At 46.3% G+C, this 13731-nt stretch overlaps 1 pseudogene; it reads left to right on the top strand.

Annotated features, from left to right (window-relative positions):
- The window catches only part of LOC127196932 (rRNA 2'-O-methyltransferase fibrillarin-like), a 39516-nt pseudogene extending 27761 nt beyond the window's left edge, over nt 1-11755 (top strand).
- Nucleotides 11756-13731: the final 1976 nt, after the last annotated feature.

The raw sequence follows: 13731 nt of genomic DNA, 5'->3' as shown, positions 1-13731 counted from the left end.
AGCTGAGTGTGACACCAGAGGCACGGAGGTCTGAGTGGGATAGACGAAGGGACCCACCCCTCCTTAAACAGCGGGCAGGTGTTGCATCGTCAAAACATCGTTAAAACTGACAGTCTCTTCCACAGTTGCAGCCGATGCGGTTTCACAGGTCTGCCTGTGACTTGGCAACCTTTCTATTCCTGTGACAAAACACCATAACAAAGGCAACTTTGTCAAAGGAAGTGTTTCATCGGACTTACATGCTGGAGGAATACAGCCCATTATGGCAGAGCAAAGTCATGGTGGCCGGACAACTGAGGCCTCATATGTGAAAGCAGGATGCAGAAAGCACACTGGCAATGGCACACGTCTTTTGAAACTTCACAGCTTGCTTCCACCCCTGCAACACACCTCCTCCAACAGCATCACACCTAATCCTTCCTGAACAGTTCTACCACCTGAGGACCAAGTTCGCTGCTGTGAAGCATCCATTGATACAGAGACTGCCAAAGACCAGAGGGCTTCTTCCTTACTGTGATTTCTCTTGATGGGTGTGGCTGGGAATATGGAACAGGGTCTCATGTACAGCAGGCTGGTCTAGAAGTTGCTACATAGCTGAACTTGTTCGTGAGCTCCAGATTTTCCTGCCTCCACTTCCCAAGTGCTAGTTAGTATTAGAGGAAGGTGCCACTCACTGGCCTTAACCACAATTTCTACCCTGCAGAGGGAAAAAAATGTTTATAATACTGTCATATTCAATTTGGTTTAAACTTGCTAGGAATCCTTACATGCATGATACTAGTATGTAATTTTATTGCCTGCGTCAGGTTACTAAATTGATGCTTACCATATAGTCTGCGTTTCAACATATTCCTCCTGCTTTCTGGAAGCCATTACAGACAGTTAGCACAGTTCCCCCCCCCCCCCCCCTTAAACATTTGGTATACTTCACTAGTCAGATTTTCTGTTGCTGTGATAAATACCATGACCAAAAGCAACCTGGGGAGCAAGGGATTTATCTCAACTTAAAGGCTCATTGAGGGGAGCCAAGGTAAGCATTCTAGGCAGGAACCCAGAGGCAGGAATGGAAGCAAGGATGGAGGGCCACCGCTCACCAGCTCAGGCTCAGCTACCTTTCTTATACAGAGCTGCAGCTCAGTCAAAAATCCCTCCCACCCCAGCTTTAGGACTCATTAAGAGCTCCATCAGCCATGCAGCCCTTCACCCTTGCCTTCTGCCTTTACCTACTACCAGGTTATAACCATTGGTCCTCTGGCCATCGCTGACACTGTCCTCTGTTCATCCTCACTGGCCTCCCACAGCCCTCACAAACAAACCGGGCATGAGATTACCTGTCCGTTTTTTGTTGTTGTTGTTTTTTGTTTTTTGGTATTCTACCCCTAAGCAGAGAGACCGCCTGCCTCCTCACAGATGAGCCCCCAGAAGATGGTCTTGATCGCCCCCTTTGATCCGTGTCTTGATTCTAGACATCGTGGAGAATGTTCCAAGAAATGGATATTGTGACTAGCTGGCCTCAGGACCAGCCACCAGGCCACCAGGAGGCAGCATGGCACAAAGGAGCCTGGGTGTGGGTTTGGATTCTGCATCTAAATACCAGGTAATCTCTAGCTTTGCCTCTCTAACCCCCTCGTCTGTGAAGTTTGGATAACAGCATCTATGCTATTGGATTTTGTAGGAAGCAAAGGAGAGAGACTGTAATACAAAGCTTGGCTTGTAGAGGAAGGCAGCAGCCTTTCTACCTGGTGCTGTGTCTGCTGAGCCTGACTATACTCCCCAGGGACTCGAGCTGGGGCAATTTGACCTTTGAAGACTTTCTGTGTTCCCAGAAGAAAGTATTTGATTATGTGTGTGGATATAATTGGTCACACACGTATTCACACTCTCCCGGCCCGCTAAAGGAAGAAAGTCAAAGCAGATGTGCACGTGTGTGTGCACCGTATGCCTATGTACAGACGCATGGCTATATTAAAGATTTTTAGGGTAATCAATCACTTAAATTTGATGCAGATAGTTATCTTCTATTGGTTTTTTCACCCATTCTCAGGTTTTAAACAAACCCTCACTTTTACCACTGTAGCTATGATTACCTCAAATCAACATATGTCTTACAGGGCTTTACCCGGCAAGGCTCTTCAACATCGGGGAGGCACATACAGAAATGCACTGAGGAGGAGGAGGAGGAGGAGGAGGAGGAGGAGGAGGAAGAAGGAAGAGGCTAGGCTCAGCTTCAACTGCCTATGGGGTTTATATTCGGCTGTAATTATTCCTGTAACTGTTTCTTAAAAGATTGTCCAGTGCAGAGCAGTTATCCCTGAAACTATTTACACACAAATAACACAAATGGAAATAAAATGGACTCAACAGGTTGTATTTGCACGCACACATACATATACGTGTATTTCATGCATACATACTGTGTGTATGTGTGTGTGTGTAACAATACTAATCAAAGCAAAAGGAGCCATCAACTTGGAAATGGGGGGACATGGAACGGGCTTCAAGGAGGGTAGCTGGGAGGGGCTGAATGGAGGAAAGGGAGGGGGAAATTGATGCAGTTCTGTTTCCATTTTTTAAGTGAAAGAATGTTTTTAAGAGTGGGCGGGGGAGGGCTGGAGAGACAGCTCAGTGGTTAAGAGCGCTGCTTGCTCTTCCAAAGGTCCTGAGTTCAATTCCCAGCAACCACATGGTGGCTCACAACCATCTGTAATGTGATATGGCGCCCGCTTCTGGCTTGCAGGAGTACATGCAAGCAGAGCACTGTATACATAATAATAAATAAATCTTTTTTTAAAAAGTGTGTGTATGTGTTTGTGTACATGAGTGCAGTGTCTGCAGAGGCCATAAAAGGACCAAATTTCCTTGTGGGACCTGCTTTCCTGTTGGGATGGGAGGGTATCCTGGGACTCCGGAGCCCTGGAACTGCACAGCTCTGAGATTGGAAGGTATCCCAAGGGCACCCTGAGACGCAGGAGCCCGGGAGCCACACAGCTCTGAGCAGCGGCCTCCTCAGAAGAGGTGTTGCTGTTCCCGGGGGAGGGTGTGCCCAGCTCAGCTCAGGAGCCTCAGTCCCACCCCGCTTTTGTTCTTTCCTTTCTTGGTTGCTTCTTGCCTTCTTCTGATGAGAGAGTCACAGCAGCAGTAGAGGTTTATTGGAGGGACAAATCCAGGAGAGGGGGCATGAACCCAGGTGTGGCTGCCTGGCTCCCAGGAGAAGACAGCAGAGAACTGAGCAGACTCAGCCTTTGTATAGGATGTTTTAGGGGGTGGAGCTTTCTAGGACAGAGATTTCCCAAGTGAGATTTGGTGGGAGTTCAAGTCCTGAGCTTGGGGAGCTTAGGAATTAGTAGTTTTCTGTTCAGACTTTTCACCTAAAATTAGCATAAGTTGAGAGCGGTGACACTGAGGGGCTGGAGATGATGGCCTTTGTGGCAGTTGGGGCTGAAACTGGCGTTATGGCAGTTGGAGCAATGTGGGGGGAGGGGCCTCAAGGAGTTTACACCGACTTGAATTCTAAGCTAAACAAAATAACTTTCCTAAGCTAAATTATGAACTTATACTAAGGGGTCAGATTCCTGGTCCTGGTTTCTGGTCTCTGATTGACAACGCCAAATCGTGTACAGCGCCCTGCTTTGGGGCACTGGCTAGTGTATGTATGCATTGTTGTTGTCTCTGAGCTCACAGGCTAGTTCCAGACGGACACGCCTCCCTCCTGCTGAGTGCCCAGTCAGCAGCAGCCTTAGCTGAGGCCTCTGATCTCTGATCCCCAGGCTGTGGAGATTCAGCCTCAGCGGCTCTGGAGTCCTGAGGTGTTGCTGTCCGGAGCGGTAGAAAGACCAGCAGCACAGTCTGAGGATAGGAAGGAGTACCCCTCTCACGGGCGTGGCACTCGGGGGAAGCTAAAGAACTGAAGAGGGGGCACCCAGGGCAAGACGTAGGGGGAGTCTAGTGGCCCAACCTTGCTGCTGGAGATCCCCGGGCCGGAGGCCTGGACACTTGGTTGCAAAGGGGGTCCCAAAAGAATACAGAGTTTACAAAGGGACTGCACTGCGGTTCGGGAGGCTTTCCCTGCGGCTTGAGTGTACAGCCAGCACCCCTGGAGCTGGAGTTGCAGGGGCTGCAAGCTATTAGATTTGGATGCTGGGAGGGAACCTACCTATCATTCTCTGCAAGAGCAGAACGCTCTCTCAGCCCCTAAGCCATCTCTCCATCTCATTCCTGAACTTTTGCCTTTGCTAGGGTCTACTGTCTAGTCCCGCTCAACTACACCTGATCTCATCTGTCTTCTTGCTAGCTTCGTTTTCACAGACTGGCTTCCTCCTGGGGGGAGAGGACCTGCTAACGGAAAGTTCCAGCTTTACATCGATAAGATGTACAACCAGAGAGACAGAGTGCTCTTTTCCAAGTTCTGATGAAGAAGATCCCACAGAAAAGTTCTAGCCAGTGTTGTGGAACTCTGTCCTCTGGGCATTACGTGGTTGTCCAGAGCAGCTGTGCTTGCCCCACAGGAGACCCTCCCAAGATTGGGCCAAGGATATTGATGGCTCATAAGGTGATACATGAGGTCTAACCCCTCACTCAGGCTATATAAGAGGGAGGCTCTTCTTTGGTGGTATGGCTATCTGCAAGTTACCCACACCCCTGCACGTGACTTCTCACCCGTGCTCCCATAACCCCAGTTACACTTACTCATTAAGCTACGCTTGGTTGGTATGATTTCTTGGCTCTACTGTTGGTGCTCTATCTGCATTAATAGTGGCTGTCAGATCCTGGCTCCTCGGGAAAACTAATGCAACAGCCACACCTTGCTCCTGTATCCATCCCTGGCTGGAAGGGCATGCTCTGGGAGCTGATGTCCCACTGGGGTATCACAGAAGCAAGTGAAGAGATTGAGAATACAAATAATGACCATGTAGAACCATATTAAACTTTACTGTAAAGGAAATATGTAAGTCAGCAAAAATAACTAGTGAGTAAGTCAGTGGTTTTATAAAAATCTGTTTATACGATACCAGGAATATGTTGTTTTTCCCTAATAAGAACAATCTGCTTGCATTTTCCTTGTTTTCTTTTGGAGTGTGACCCTGTCTGGCAATGCCTTTTGATAATATAAACAAACTGGATCCAGTTATTTTCCAGAAAATTGCTGTGGTTTTACAGCTTAATGCATGTTTATGATGTGAACAATTATAGGACACCCAGAATTTAGGTCACCTCTCTTGTCTGCTTGATAGTACACAGCGATTCCTTCATTAAATGACCACAAGTGCCTATAATTGCTGATGCTGATATCTGTTGGCATGGACACATAGCTCACTGGCACAGTGTTTGTCTACAATGCATTCAAGCCCGAGCACAGAGTTGACTAGACTTAAAACTGATAGAACAGTCAGGAAATTTACTAGTGACACTTTTGGGTTTTGTTTTTGTTTTTGGTATTTCAAGACAGAGTTTCTCTGTGTAGGCTTGGCTATCTTGGACTCGATTTGTAGACCAGGCTGGCCTTGAACTCACAGAGATCTGCCTTCCTCTGCCCCCCTGAGTGCTGGGATTAAAGGCGTGTGCCACCACCACCCAGTCTTAGTGACACTTTCAAGGGGAGAAGTCTGATATCCTAGGATCTGTCTTGACTTTTATAATTTCTTGGGATAAGATCAAGACCCAAGACCAAGCAGAGGTAGGGTGGGTACTCAGTTCACTCACGTGGTGGTAGGGTGGGAAAAGAAGTGCAAATGTGTCCAAAACTGTGGGTGTAAATGCTTTGAAAGAGAGGACACAGTAGACTGAGGCTCCTGAAGGACAGAGGAGCTATTCACAGAGCTGGGAGACAACAGGTGAAAAACCCTGGGACAAAGAGTTTCAATCCAGACACAGGATAAATGCTGAAATTTGTTGTACTATTGAGGTAAGCAAGCATAGGAAATAGTTTAGCAATCTGAGACTCTACTTTGGGCTATAAGTGCATTCTCTCTTCTAAAAATAATGTCCTCGGCAACCTGAGCCCCTTACCTGTGTGTCCTACACACACACACACACACACACACATACACACACAGAGGCAGGCACGCACACTACTCTGAAAATGTTCCTAGGATCCTGTTAGCAGCATAGAGCTCATATCTACATCAAGGTGAACATGAATACCACTTTGAACAATGAAATGGTTTCTCCTACCCCTTAATGACCATCACACTTTAACAGTTTCTACTCAGTCACACCCTGATAATGTCCAGGTGGAAGAATGGCAAGATTGATCTGGCCTGAATTGGGTTTTGGTACATGCTCAGTAAGGCAAATTGTGTCCTTAAAGTGACACAATTTAGAGACAATTGTTTTGTTTGGTTTTGTTTCTTGAGACAGGATCTCTCTGTGTAATTGCTGTGTAATGTAATGTATAATTTCGGCATATGTGTGATTAAATTTGGATGCATTGTAGGAAGGGACATACGTAGTACAGAAATGATTAAATTTGGATGCATTGTAGGAAGGGACATACGTAGTACAGAAATGATTTTATAACTAAATTAAACGAAAATACTTCAAACTTGGTTACAATCACCTCATGCCCCCACCACCCACCTTGCTGTGGGATTACAGGCATGTGCCACTGTGTCCCTTTATGAAAGGAGTATTTGGGGGCTGGAGAGATGGCTCAGCAGTTAAAAGCACTGACTGCTTTTCCAGAGGCCCTGAGTTCAATTCCCAGCAACCACATAGAGGCTCACAACCATCTATAACGTGACCTAATTAATGTGTACTGTATACATAATAAATAAATAAATCTTCTTTAAAAAGGAGTACTTGATAACAACCAACACTGAACACAGGTGTGGGGAGGAGGAAGGTCCCACACTCTAAAAGCTGTCTCAAGACAGCGACACTCCTGGCCAGTTGGTAACCTGGCTCCTGGCTGTACTCACCTGTGCTGCTGGCCTGTCCATGCTCTTTGCCTTGTAGAGGGTTGCCAGGACAAACAGCAAGAGAGCAGGTGCTGCCTGGAGCCCATCAGAGGCACCATAAGACTGAAGGGAGAAGCTGCCCCTGGGGAAGCTGGTTAACCAGGATCACTCAAACCCCTAAAAGGGCGGCAGGCAAGTGAGGTATGATTCTGCCAAATGCCAGGGAGGCGAGCCCCAGGTTAATCTTGTATTCTGGGATTCTCCAGAATAAAAGAACCAAGACTGTGTGTATTTACATGTGTACAGTGTATATTACTCTAGTCATGTATAATTGAATATACATTATATACACATACAAACACTCATATTATGGTTCATGTAGTTTCTTATTTATTGATTGATTGATTTATTATGTATAGTGTTCTGCTTGCACACCAGAAGAGGGCACCAGATCTCATTATAGACGGTTGTGGGCCACCATGTGGTTGCTGGGGATTGAACTCAGGACTTCTGGAAGAGCAGGCAGTGCTATTAACCACTGAGCCATCTCTCCAGCCTCCATGTAATTTGTTTTAAGCCAAGAAATGACACTTTTGCTGTCTACAAGCTGAAGAACCAGGAAATCTGTGGTATATGATTCAGTACAAGACCAAAAGCATGAGAGCCAAGTAACTCACAGTGTAAGTCCAACTGACTAAGAACTCAGGGTAGGAAAGAGCAGAGCTTAGTGTGGGTCCTGTGGTCCTGAGACCCAGGAGAAGATAAACATCCCAGATTAAGAAGACAAGTCACATGTGGTGGCGCATGCTCTTAGTCCCAGCACTTGGGAGGCAGAGGCAGTGATCATTGTGAGTTAGAGGCCAGGATGGTCTACAAAGTGAGTCCAGGACAGTCACAGAGAAATCCTGTCTCAAAAAGAAAAAAGACAACCCACTCATTTGAGCATTCAATAGATTTCCCACCCATGTGGGTGACACAGATCTTTTTGACTTAGTCTACTGATTAAGATGCTAAGCTTTCTCAGAAATCCCAGACATGCCTCAAGAGTATATTTTATTTGCTACCCAGGGATACATGAGTCCATCCACTTGACACATAAACATAGGTATCCGAAGACTCAAGATTGGGCTAAACGCTTCAAGAAGTAGGGACACAGAGCAAGCACTTCTGGCCACTCAGGGAATTCCACCTCTCCTTCCCACGCAGGCTGACACAACTGTGAACGCAGACTCCAGCCCCACCCTCTGCACAGTCACAGCCAAACTGTACATGCTCTCGAGAAGCGTCTCTCTCAAACTAGCACATGTGGATCTACAAGCGGACTGCACTCAACAGTTTGCAATGTTGAGTCACTGGGATAGGTGGAGGTTTTTCCTTCTTTTTAAATCCTTTTCTTCTTTATTTCTTCTTAAATATTTTCAAAAGACTTTTTTATGCTTTTATTTTATTTATTTTGTGGGTGGGTATGTAAACGCCACGGCACACATATGGAAGTCATAAAACAACTTGTGGGAGTTGGTTCTCTCCTTCCACCATGAGGATTGAACTTGGGTCATCAGCCTTAGGAGCTGGCATCTTTACCTAGAGAGCTATCTTACTGAGTTATTAATATTGTATTTTAAATTTCATTTTTAGTATATAAGCTGATGGGTTTCATTATGACATTTTCATACATGCATGTCATTGTATTTTGCTCATATTTGCTTCCCCCGCTATTATTTCTCATCCCACCTCTCCTCCACCAGTCCTTTTTGGAAAGTATACCTCGTGTCCTGCCTTGAGACCTGGCACTCTAGGCCCCAGAGAAAGTTTTTTGACCACAAAGTGGCCAGAGGCTTCTTGGGAGACTCCCCTGACTTGCCATGACCTTTCCTTATAAGAGTTTACAGGCTGGGGTGGCCTGAGCCTCTTTTTAAAATCCTGTCATTGCTGGATTTTTAGGCTCTTTTCCAACTTGGTAAAACTTGTGATGGCTGAGCGTGTTGGTGCACGCCTTTAATCCCAGCACTCAGGAGGCAGAGGCAAGTGGATCTATGTGAGTTTGAGGCCAGCCTGGTCTACAAAGTGAGTCTAGGACAGCCAAGGCTACACAGAGAAACCCTGTCTTGAAAAACAAAAAACAAAAACAAACAAACAAACAAACAAAAAACAAAAAGAAGAAGAAGAAGAAGAAGAAGAAGAAGAAGAAGAAGAAGAAAGAAGTAAAGCAGGGCAGGGTCATTCATGCCTTTAATCCCAGCACTCAGGAGGCAGAGGCAGGTGGATCATTCAAGGCCAGCCTTGTCTACAAAGCAAGTCCAGGACAGCCAAGGCTAACACAGAGAGACCCTATCTCAAAGAAGAAGAAGGAGGAGGAGGAGGAGAGGAGGAGGAGAAGGAGAAGGAGAAGAAGAGAAGAAGAAGAGAAGAAGGAGAAGAAGAAGAAGAAGAAGAAGAAGAAGAAGAAGAAGAAGAAGAAGAAGAAGAAGAAGAAGAAGAAGAGGGAGGAGAAGGAGAAGAAGAAGGAGAAGAAGAAAGAGGTAGCAATTTATTTGGGCTTATGGTTCGGAAAGTGGGGAGGCATGGCAGCCAGTATTAGGCAAAGCACACATAACAGGAAGCTGAGAGCTCACATCCTCAACTGCAAGGGCAAAACAGATAGAAGAAGCAGAGGGCAGGTGCCCTGAAAGTGGCTTTTAATCACAAAGCTGTCTCCTCTGCTGTCCCTTGTGACGTAACATTTTCTAACAAGGATGCCACCAACTGATGACCAAATATTCAAAGGCCAGAGCCTATGAGGGACATTTCTGTTTTGTTTTTCTTTCTTGTTTTGTTTTTTGAAACAGGATTCAAACTCACAGAGAGCTGTCTCTATCTCCCTGAGTGCTGGGATTACAGGTATGCACTACTGCACCCAATTGAGGGACATTTTTCAATGAAGCCACAACACGATGAGACTGATGAGTTCAAGGTCATCTGGAGGGCCAACATTTGGCTTGAATCAGTTTGTATGGATCCACACCTTCTTGACTGGCATGGATGCAATGTGTGTGTGACACGTTGACCTTCTAGGTAGGGTCTCTCTCATGTACCTCAGTCTGGCCTCAAACTTGCTATGCATGTGAGGATAAACTTGAGCTTCCAATCCTCCTGCCTGTGCCTGCTAAGTGCCGGGGTTACAGGTGGGAATTCCATCATACCCAGTTGATGAGGGATGAGGACCAAGCTCAGGGTCTTTGCATGCTAGGCTTGGACTTTGCTAGCCAAGCTATGCCCCAGCCCTCTGTGATAATCTGATGGCCAGCAGCTGGGGGCATGTGGCTGTCAGCAGCCAGTCTTTACTTTGCAAGCAAGCACTAAAGACAATAGGCAAATCAGCACTTCTGGGGTTAGGGCTGGTTACCTCGCAGCGGTGTCTAGCTGCGGTTTAGAGCAAGAGGTGGTGACAAGAGAGAAGGGACAACTAGTTAGTTTGCTGCTAAAACGAGGTCAAAGCTAGACAGTTACAGCCAATACCAGGAGAGCAACAAGAGACAGGCAATTCCTCCTTCCTGTCTCCCAAGTGTCCAGCTGCGCGGCAGCAGGTGTTTTATGGTCTAGGGACAAACGAGGCTTGGAGGAGGCACTGGGAAGGAAAGCTGTCCTGCTCTAAGAGCAACATTTAATGCGTGGACCTCATGAAACTGAAAAGCTTATTATGAAAGTGTGGCTGATGGCACCATTATTTGTACAAAGTGGCAGGCTGCAGAATGAGGAAAGATTTTTTTTAAAACCAAGTATATATCTAAAAAGCTAAAAACAAAACAAAACCCTGGACATCAGGAAAGCAAATAACCCAATTTAAAAATGGGATACAGGCCAGGTGTCGTGGTACATGCCTGTAACCCCAGCATTCAGAGAGGCAGAGACAGGCAGATTGCTGTGAGTTTGAGGTCAGCTTGGTCTACAAAGTGAGCTCCAACATGGCCAAGGTCCAGGCTGAGGGGATGGAGGAGGAGATGGAGGTGGAGGAGGAGGTGGGGGAGGTGGAGGAGGTGGAGGGGGAGAAGGGGCTGCAGGGGGAGGAGGGGGAGGGGAAGGTGGAAGAGGAGGTGGAGGCTTCCAGTCTGGGGGCAGCTAGGGTTGAGGTGGTGGCTGGGGAGGCAAAAGAGGAAACCAGTCAGGGAAGAATGTGATGGTGAAACTACATTGGCATGAAGACGTCTTTAACTGTCTCAGAAAGGATGCTCTTGTCACAAAGAATCTGGTCCCTGGAGAATCTGTGTATGGAGAGGAGAGAGTCTCTATTTCAGAGGGAGATGACAAAATTGAATACCGAGCCTGGAACCCCTTCCGCTCCAAGCTGGCAGCAGCAATCCTTGGTGGAGTGGACAGGACCCACATCAAGCCGGGGCCCAAGGTGCTCTCAACCTTGGTGCAGCCTCAGGCATCACCGTCTGCCATGTCTCTGCTATTGTCAGCCCTTATGATCCGGTCTATGCAGATGAGTTCACCCACCGCTCTGGCCGTGACCTCATCAACTTGGCCAAGAAGAGGACCAACATTATTCCTGTGATGGAAGATGCTCGGCACCCACACGAGTACTGCATGCTTATCGCAATGGTGGATGCGATCTTTGCCGATGCAGGCCAGCTAGACCAAACCCGGACTGTGTCCCTGAACGCTCACACCTTCCTGCTGCATGGAGGACACTTTGTGATTTTCATTAAGGCCAACTGCACTGACTCCTCAGCCTCCGCAGAAGCTGTGTTTGCATCTGACAAGGAGAAGATGCAGCAGGAGAATGTGACGCCCAGGAACAGTTGGCATTAGAACACTATGAGGGCGACCACGCTGTAGTTGTGGGTGGGTACAGGCCACCTCCCAGGGCGAAGAACTGAAACTTGGAGCTGTCTAGAATTGAAGAAAAAATGTGTGTTGCTACTGTTACACATGTGGTTCTTATTTTTCTATTAAAAGACACATCTGTGTCCCAGGGGGTGGGGTGGGGAGGAGAACTGTTCAATGTCCTTAGTCATCAGGGAAATGCAAATCAAAAGTAGTCTTATATTTGATCTTACCCAATCAGAATGGCCATGATCAATAAAACAAATGATAGTTCACACTGGCAAGGATGTGGAGTAAAAGAAACATTCATCTATTGCTGGTGGGAGCATGAAGTTGTACAGCCACTAAGGAAATTAGTATAGCAGATTTTCAGGAAGGTGAAAATAGATCTACCTCAAGACTGGGAGTTCGAGGCCAGCCTGGTCTACATAGTTAGTCCAGGACCGCCAAGATAACATAGAGAAACCCTGTCTCAAAAAAAGCAAAAAATAAAATAAAAAATATTTATGATTATTTTAAATTTGAGGTCTTACTACGTTGTCCAAGCTGGCTTCAAATGCACAATAGACCTTCCTGTCTTACTCAGCCTTTAATCCCAGCACTCGGGAGGCAGAGGCAGGCAGATCGCTGTGAGTTTGGAATACTGGAATTACAGGCATGAGCCTTATGCTCAGCAGTCTCCAACTTTGTCTGCACAGTATGTCTGTGGGTGCACCTGTTGTGGAGCTGAGGGTGCGTGTGTGTTCATATGGAGGCCTGAGTGTCTTCCTTGATCACTCTCCACCTAGTCATCAGGGCAGGGTCCCTGGAGCACACCGACATAGCTTTCAGTCCCTGAATCCACCCTTCAAAATCTGGGATGGCAGGCAGGCCTCCATGGCCACCCAGCATTTACATGGGCATCCACACTTAGGTCCTCACACTTGCACAGCAAGATATAGTGTAAGAATTATCTTGAGAGAGATCTGGAGAAGACTCAGCTGCCCTGCCCCCCTTGGCGTACAGCCACACATTTGTCACAGTACAGGGGCTCTAAAGTCAAAGTGTTGTAGAGCTATGTTTCCTCTGGAGGCTTCAGGAGAGATTGTCTTCTTTTTCTCCTACCTTCTAGAGGCTGCCTAAATTCCTTCAACCTGTCTCTCTGTCTGTCTCTGTCCACTGTGTGTGTGTGTGTGTGTGCGTGTGTGTGTGTGTTTGATGTGTGCCTCTCTTTAACCTCATATCTTCTGAATTTCTTCCGCTTCTGAATAAGGACCTTGTAATTATATCAGAATAATCTTATCTCAAAATCCTTAAAACCATGCCCACAAAGCCCCTTTATGTATGATGATATATGTCCACAGGTTCTGTAGAGATCTCTGGTTTTTTTTCTGTCTTCCACAGCCTCTATATAGATTAGCCTGATACTCATTATAATGTGTTTAGGTTTAACATATAACACTTAATAAAGACCAATTATTCTGATGAGATATAGTTCTTTTTTTTTTAACTTTTTAAAAGATTTATTTACTTATTATGTATACAGTGCTCTGTTTGCATGTACTCCTGCAAGCCAGAAGAGGGCGCCATATCACATTACAGATGGTTATGAGCCACCCTGTGGTTGCTGGGAATTGAACTCAGGACCTTTGGAAGAGCAGGCGGCACCCTTAACCACTGAGCCATCTCTCCAGCCCCTGATGAGATATATTTCAAAGGACCATTTAGTAAGTTAGACTGCTGCAGTAAAGCAGGTTTCCCAAGGGTTGTGGATATAGCTCAGTGGTAGAGTACCTCCTGGCATGCTCAAGTCCCTGAACTTGATTCTTAATGGTGCAAAGAAAGAAAGAAAGGAAGGAAGAAAGGAAGGAAGGAAGCAAAGAAGAAAAAAAGAAAGAAAGAAAGAGAATTGCCCAGATGTCTAGCATTCAAAATTGAGCCAACACTCAATCCAATGATAAATAGATCCCTCAAAAAAGTCAGTGTTTTAGTTTTGTTTTGTTATGGGGTCTGCTCAGATCCAATATAACTCAAACACTAAGTCAATACA

This window comes from Acomys russatus, chromosome 13 (assembly GCF_903995435.1).
Source record: "Acomys russatus chromosome 13, mAcoRus1.1, whole genome shotgun sequence".
In the NCBI taxonomy this organism is placed as follows: domain Eukaryota; kingdom Metazoa; phylum Chordata; class Mammalia; order Rodentia; family Muridae; genus Acomys; species Acomys russatus.
The sequence above is the reverse complement of the archived record's forward strand: the minus strand, read 5'-3'. Positions and strand labels throughout refer to the sequence as shown.